The sequence below is a fragment of the Leuciscus leuciscus genome, assembly GCF_965113295.1.
Source record: "Leuciscus leuciscus genome assembly, chromosome: 15".
In the NCBI taxonomy this organism is placed as follows: domain Eukaryota; kingdom Metazoa; phylum Chordata; class Actinopteri; order Cypriniformes; family Leuciscidae; genus Leuciscus; species Leuciscus leuciscus.
In genome coordinates, this window is record NC_138739.1 from 3,958,278 (window position 1) to 3,966,839 (window position 8,562).

The window sequence follows — 8,562 nt, forward strand, 5'->3', positions numbered from 1 at the left end:
CACCTGTGCTCTTATAGAGCGGAGAGTGGCTAATGAAAGGGAGGAAAGAAAAGAAAGAGCGACGAGAGAGAGGAAAGATTCCTTCAGCTTTTAGAAATAATTGCTAAAAAAAATTAATAAAGAAAACAAATGTTTCACACTCTCTTTCCATTTATTTGTCAGTAAGTTCATTTTGTAATGCTGTTTTAGCAAGTTTTATTACAAAACACTTAATTCCCAGGGATTTACAGTAGTTAGATTGTCAGTTGTAAAGTGTTTAATATGTGGCATTGAGTAATTAATATTTTTAAAGGGTGTTGTGTGTGCACTTATTTTGTGGCAGATTCCAGATGATTTTGAAACAAGCAAATTGCAAGAATATCTGAAAAATATGAGTGCTGCACTATAGAGAAATACCCACACACTCCAGACACCTTTAAAATGTATTTGCTTTATTTTTGTATATTATTTAACTTTTAAATGGATACAGAATACAAAGCTTAAAACAAAATCACAAAACTTTGGCACAAAGTAGTATAATAGCTTAAAGCAGCACCAAAAGCAAAAGTTTTAAAACTTTTTTTATTAAAGTGTCATCTTGAGGGAAGAAAATGAACTTCAGCAGCTTCAGTAAGGTAACCTTCTAAAAGATCTAAAGGGACTTTCTTACTAACAATCTCATTTGTTGGGCATCACTTTAAAATAATTCAAAATCTGTTTCTTTTAAAGCATGTGTACAAGATGAGAACTTTACACCCTTGGTAATTTTTGGATTTCTACTTGAATTTTTCCTACCCAAATTTAAAGTAAATCATTTGTAAAAAATTAAGCTCAAACATGTGATATGTAGTAGCTAGAACACCAGCACCTCGATGTCCTTTTTTTTCCACCCATGGTCGCAATCAGAGACTGGATGGACTACCGTGAAGGTCGGAGGTCAGGGTGGAGGTCAGCTCCATCTTTAAAATATAGATGAAGAATTGGCACAGTAGGTTGTAGGGCTCACAATCTTTAAACGTGTTTATAGTTTATTTTAGATACAATTTGAATCGACAAGACACTTGTATTCTGTGTTGGATTATTTATAAATATAATATGTATGTATTATATGTATATGATCCATTTCCTATGTATGTGTGTGTGTGTGTGTGTGTGTGTGTGTGTGTGTACACACACACACACACACACACACACACACACACACACACACACACACACACACACATATGAATACTTAAGATGTAAAAGCCTCTAAGTGCCATCTTAAATTTTCTTCTAGTTTGATTATTTTTATCAAGCTTGTATGTTTATGTTCAGTTATTTCACTTTAATGGCAATGAAAAGGACCTATTAATTGTCATTAAAGTGAAATTACTGAACCTAAATAATTCAAGCTTGATAAAAATGCAAATTTTAGAAGAATTTTTTATGTATATGAATGTGTGTGTGTGTGTGTATTGTATCTGACCTCAGTGTGTGTGTATATATATATATATATACACACACACACACACACACACACACACACACACACACACTGTGATATTGCCATCCATGAATGAATCAACAGAGATAAACATACTATTGATTCATTCATGTTTATTCATTGATGGTAATATCACAAGCAAATAAATTACTTTTTCCTTACCAAAAATCAACATCTGTCATTGTTCACAGGTGTGTGTGTGTGTGTGTGTGTGTGTGTGTGTGTGTGTGTGTGTGTGTGTGTGTGTGTGTGTGTGTGTGTGTGTGCGAGCAACTGACCGACGACTCTGAATTGTGAGCACGAACGACGTAAAAACGCAGACGAAAGCGGAAAGCGGAAAGAACAACTACAAACATTGCAGTCAGTGGAACGGGCTCTTTCAATTTTCGCGCTGATGTGACCGCGCATGTTACGTGACAATACCAACATGGCGCATGTAGTACGTCCGGACTCCATTCATACTAACGGTATTCATACTATATAGAACGTACTTTTTTAACGGTCGCGAAGTACGTTCTAATTTAAATGTAGTACTTACTCACATATAGTACGCGATTTCGGACGCAGCCTCAGTAACGGTGTTCATTTCGAGTCGGACAATAATAATAAATAATAAAGTCAGAGTGCTGTATAGAGATGGAACAGGTATAGTTTAGTAGTTTAATTACGGTTATTATAACGTATTTGTCATCTGCTTGTATGTAACGTCTCGGTTACATATGGTAACCCTCGTTCCCTGAGGGAGGGAACGGAGACGTACGTCGTGGTGAACGACGAATAGGAATCTCGCTAGAGAGGCCAATCTACTTCGAGTGAAACTAAAACAAGCCAATACACATTGGCGTGCAATCATTTGCATCAGCTGCGCAGCCTCGCAGCGCGGGTATTTAACGAGCAGCTGGTGTGATTGCACTTCAGTTTTTTGCTGAGGAGCCAAGCCTGAAAAAGCTGGTCGCCCCGGCGGGTAGCCGCAGATGTGGCGACGGGACGTACGTCTCCGTTCCCTCCCTCAGGGAACGAGGGTTACCATATGTAACCGAGACGTTCCCTATCGTCCGGTCACTACGACGTACGTCGTGGTGAACGACGAATAGGAATCCCTAGCAAAGCGCCACAGCTGCTGCACCCCATCCAGCACCCCGTGTAAGCCTCCTCACCTTCTTGCCTGGAAGGACGATAGGAGAGGGCTTACACCGAGAGTATCCGTCACTGTTGTTCCGTTATAACCCGTACAGTGAGATTATTGGATAACACTGGGAAAGCGTGCCCGAACTGAGGGAGGGGAACGCTGCGGGAGCCACATTCTTAAGGAGATTTATGTGGGAATGGACATATGGACTAACCCGAGGGTTGTACTGCATATGAGAAATGGGTGACTTAGCCCAAGGGAAAGACACAGGCTTCCATTTAGGAGCAGCCGTGGAGAATATACACATATGGGATCCCCGTAGGGTCACACATATGGGACCCAGCCTAGACCCGGTTCACAAGGATTCAGCGGACAAGGCCTGGCACCGGACACTCCGCCATGTCCGGGCCGAGGGTGTTTGGAGGACTCAACAGGTTTTGACTCTGGAGTAATAAGGGTGCACAGTAGGATGCAGCAAGCCGACAGAGCCGGTACTCACAGTGCTTCTACCCGTTTAGGGTGAGAACACGGGAGGACACGGGCTCTACACGTAGGCTATAGAATCTAGCGAACGTGTTAGGTGTCGCCCAGCCCGCAGCTCTACAGATATCTGTTAGCGAGGAGCCACGTGCCAACGCCCAGGAGGATGCAACGCCTCTCGTGGAGTGTGCATGCAACCTGAGCGGGCAGGGCACGCCTTGAGCTTGGTAAGCCAAGGCGATGGCATCCACTATCCAGTGGGCCATCCTCTGCTTGGAGACAGCCTTTCCCTTCTGCTGGCCTCCGTAACAGACAAAGAGCTGGTCTGAGGTCCTGATGCTTTGAGTTCTGTCCACGTACATACGCAGAGCGCGAACGGGACAGAGCAAAGCCAGGGCTGGGTCTGCCTCCTCCAGGGGCAGCGCTTGCAGGTTCACTACCTGATCTCTAAAGGGAGTGGTAGGAACCTTGGGCACATAGCCAGGCCGGGGTCTCAGTACAACATGGTTGTCACCCGGCCCGAACTCTAGGCACGATTCGTCGACCGAAAATGCTTGCAGGTCCCCTACCCTCTTGATCGAAGCCAGTGCAATCAGCAGCAAAGTCTTCAAGGAGAGAAGCTTTAAGTCTGCTGACTGCAAAGGCTCAAAGGGAGCATCCTGAAGTGCTCGGAGCACCAGGGAAAGGTCCCAAGAGGGTATGGAGGGGGGACGAGGAGGATTTAATCGTCTCGCCCCCCTAAGGAACCTGACGACCAGGTCGTGCTTCCCAACTGTTTTGCCATCTATGTGGTCATGATATGCTGAAATAGCAGCAGCATGTACTTTAAGGGTGGAGGGAGACAACCCTTGCTGCAAGAAGGAAAGCACTGACCCTATCGAACATCTTCGGGGGTCCTCTCTACGGGAGGAACACCACTCGACGAACAGGTTCCACTTCAAGGCGTACGCACGTCTCGTAGACGGCGCTCGCGCAGAAGTGATGGTGTTAAGTACCTCTGGGGGTAAGTCACCTAGAACCTCCGCGTCCCGTCCAGGGACCAGACATGGAGTTTCCAGAGGTCCGGACGCGGGTGCCATAGGGTGCCCCGTCTCTGAGTCAGAAGATCCTTCCTCAGAGGAATGGGCCAGGGAGGGACTGTCACGAGGAGCATGAGTTCTGGGAACCAAGTCCGGGTGGGCCAATAGGGAGCCACCAGAAGGACCTGCTCCTCGTCCTCCCTGACTTTGCACAGGGTCTGTGCAAGTAGGCTCACTGGGGGAAATGCATATTTGCGGAGGCCCCGGGGCCAGCTGTGTGCCAGTGCATCCGTGCCGAGTGTTCCCTCGGTCAGGGAGTAAAACAACTGGCAGTGGGAGGTCTCTGAGGAGGCAAACAGGTCTACCTGAGCCTCTCCGAACTCTCTCCAGATCAGCTGAACCACCTGGGGGTGGAGTCGCCATTCTCCCGGGAGCACAGCTCGTGATAGCTCGTCGGCCACACGGTTGAGCACACCGGGGACATACATGGCTCGAAGCGACCTCAGATGCTTCTGACTCCAAAGGAGGAGATGGCGGGCGAGTTGCGACATGCGACGGGAGCGTAGACCACCTTGACGGTTGATGTACGCAACGGTCGCAGTGTTGTCCGTACGGACCAGCACGTCTCTGCCCTGTAGCGGCCTTTTTAGGCGGCTCAGAGCGAGACGAACTGCTAGCAACTCGAGGCAGTTGATGTGCCAATGCAGTTGGGGGCCCGTCCACACCCCTGATACTGCATGCCCGTTGTACGTGGCACCCCAGCCGGTGGCAGAGGCATCTGTGAATACCACAGCATGCCTGGACACCTGTTCCAAGGGGACTCCTGCCCGAAGGAACGAGGGGTCTGACCACGGGCTGAAGGTCCGGCGGCACGCCGGTGTGATTGCCACCCGGTGAGTGCCGTGATGCCACGCCCATCTCGGGACTCGGCCGTGAAGCCAGTGCTGAAGCGGTCTCATATGAAGCAGCCCGAGCGGAGTTACCGCTGCTGCCGCTGCCATATGCCCCAGGAGCCTCTGAAAGAATTTCAGTGGGACCGCCGTCCTGCCTTTGAACGTGTTCAAGCAGTTCAGCACCGACTGAGCGCGTTGCTCTGTGAGACGCGCTGTCTGAGCGACCGAATCCAACTCCATACCGAGATAAGAGATCCTCTGCACGGGGGCGAGTTTGCTCTTCTCCCAGTTGACCTGAAGGCCTAACTGGAACGCATAACTGATCTCGAGAGTGTGCCAGTATGAGCCAGTCGTCGAGATAGTTGAGAATGCGAACGCCCTGTTCTCTCATGGGAACAAGGGCCCCCTCCGTGACTTTCGTGAAGACACGGGGAGACAGGGCCAGCCCGAAGGGCAGGACCTTGTACTGATATGCTCGACCCTCGAACGCAAAGCGCAGAAACGGCCTGTGTCGAGGAAGAATCGAGACATGAAAGTACGCGTCCTTCAGGTCGATCGCTGCAAACCAATCCTGGGGACAGATGCATTCGAAAATGCGTTTCTGCGTAAGCATTTTGAACGGTAGCTTGTGAAGGCTCCGATTCAAAACTCGCAGGTCCAAGATCGGTCGTAACCCACCACCTTTCTTGGGTACAATGAAGTAGGGACTGTAGTGCCCTGACCTCATATCGGCTGGAGGGACCGGCTCTATCGCGTCCTTCGCCAGTAGGACTGCGATCTCCGCGCGCAAGACATGGGCATCGGCTGCTCTCACTGTAGTGGAGTGGATGGCCCAAAACTTGGGGGGACGCCGGGCGAACTGAATCGCATAGCCGAGCCTGATGGTCCGAATGAGCCAGCGAGACGGACTGGGGAGCGCTAGCCAGGCTCGCAGAGACCGTACAAGCGGGACCAAAGGGACCGTAGGCGTACCCGGAGTGGGGCAGCGAGGTGGAACACAGGGGCTCGGCTCGGGAGGCTCTCTCTGGGAGGCGGCCCGTAGCGGAGTCTGAGTGTGCTGTGCAACACTTACCTGGTTCCACGCGGCCGGAGGTGCAGGAGGCGGCTTGGTTGCGTTCTCGAACTGCACACTGCTGCCTGCTGGCGATAGAAGAGGCGGATGAGAGTGGTGAGGATTCTCTCCCCCCACTGCTCTCCGGGCCCTCTTCGGACCCAGAGACGGAAGAAACTGCTCTTTTATTGAAAATTTGGGTACCGCTGGTTTTGAGGCCAGCGGCGGAACAAAAACAAAAGGAAACAAAGTATTTTCTACCCGGCCCTCTTCCGGGGGATGGAGCGATGCGGTCATCGTCTCCTGGAGAGCAGTCCCTGCCATCTCTGGGTCGCCCGTCCTAGGGCCGCTTGCTCCTGGCTTTGCCGCCCTTCTTAGCGGGGTCCTGGACGGGCGGGGCGGCCCGCCTGCGACTGGCTCCACGGCGCCGTTTAGATGGAGGCTGCTGCGGCGACGCGGGAGCAGGGGCAGACGCAGGAGGCCGCCCTCGGCGACGAGCAGACTGAGGGGCCGCAGGCGGTGGGGTGGGAGCAGCAGCTGGCCGTCGCGGCAGGATGTGTCTGATGGCCTCAGTCTGCTTTTGTACAGCCGAGAACTGCTGGGCGAAGTTCTCGACCGCGTCGCCGAAGAGGCCGGTCTGGGACACGGGGGAGTTAAGGAACCGGAGCTTGTCGGTCTCCCTCATGTCGGCCAGACACAGCCAGAGATGGCGTTCCTGGACCACCAAGGTGGACATCGCACGACCCACCGACCGCGCGGTCACCTTCGTCGCACGAAGCGCGAGGTCCATCGCGATACGAAGTTCCTGAAGAACTTTGGGATCGTGACCACCCTCGTGCAGGTCCTTCAGTGCCTTGGCCTGATGAAACTGCAGCAACGCCATAGCGTGCATGGCAGAGGCGGCTTCCCCACAGGCCTTGTAAGCCTTGCCGGTTAAATCCGACGAGTACTTACAGGCCCGGGAAGGAAGACACGGTTCTCCACGCCAAGTGGAGTTAGGGCACAGTTGCATCGCAACGGCCCGTTCCACTGGCGGGATACGCGTGTATCCCTTAGCCGCCCCGCCATCAAGGGTGGTGAGGGAGGAGGAACCACTGGGACGGTTTCTGGCAGTGAAAGGTGCCGTCCATGTCCCCGTAAGCTCCTCATGCACTTCCGGGAAGAAAGGCACTGGGGTGGGTTGCTGAGAACCAGCACGCGCCACCCCGAGATACCAATCGTCCAACCTCGAGGGTTCGGGACACGGTGGAGGATTCCACACAAGCCCGACCCCTTTGGCGGCCCGGGAAAGCATGGCCATCATCTCCGGGTCCGTCTCAGGCACCGCTGGCACACCCGAAGGAGGCAGCGGTGCCGAGTCGTCGTCCGCAGAGAGGTCTGACCCACCCTCCGATGCAGCGATCGACATCTGGTCTTCTGGGGGAGCCCCAAAGGAGACAACCGGTACACACCGCGAGGATGGTCCAGCTTTCTCCAATGGGGGCTCCACTGGCTGCGGAGCGTGAGAGGGGTGAGGGTTCCTAGGGGGTTGGTTCCCCGAAGGAGACGCGCTCACCGTAATCCTCAGGTCACCCGTGTCACTGCCCGAAGCAACCCTCTGAGGAGGATTGGATCGAGGCAGAGGCACGGGGACTCCGCCCCTTTGCAGGAACGTGAGTCTCGACCGCAGCTACGCGATGGTCATCTTCCCACAATGGGTACATGACTCATCCACCAACGCTGCCTCAGCGTGTTTAATGCCCAGACACACGAGGCAGCGTTGGTGACCATCCCGTGAACCCAGGTAACGACCGCATCCAGAAACACACAGATAGAAAGTCATTTTTTCTCTTTTTGAAAAAAACGCTCTCTATCTGTGCAAGCTCTTTTAGGGACTGCTCTCACTGGTGCTGAAACACACAGGGGGAACAGACACTGCGAACACAGACGGGAATGTGCACCCGTCTGTGCGCTCTCTCTCTTCTCGCTGTCTTACCAGCTGTGACAACAGCCTTTGAGCGCTCAACGGCGCACCTTACCAGCTGTAAGAACAGCTTTTTGTTTGCTCAGTTTTTTTGGACAAAACACAGAAAAACAAACAAACACAAAGAGAAGACTGTCCCCGCTGCCGTGTTCTAACGCCCGCACCGAAAGAGAGATCCAACGGCTCGTCTGATTCCACTCTCAGAAGACGCATCGAAGTGCTTGGCTCCGAAGCAAAAAGCTGAAGTGCAATCACACCAGCTGCTCGTTAAATACCCGCGCTGCGAGGCTGCGCAGCTGATGCAAATGATTGCACGCCAATGTGTATTGGCTTGTTTTAGTTTCAGTCGAAGTAGATTGGCCTCTCTAGCGAGATTCCTATTCGTCGTACGCCGTAGTGACCGGACGATAGGGAACCATTATTTATTAATAGCCTACAAGTCTGCTGTTTCGGATCAGGTCCGAATGATGATCAAACATATACTGATGAGTTTAATAAAGTTTATTGTACATAACACAAAAGATGAAGCATCAGTTTTACTTTAGAAAATCACCGTAAGAGC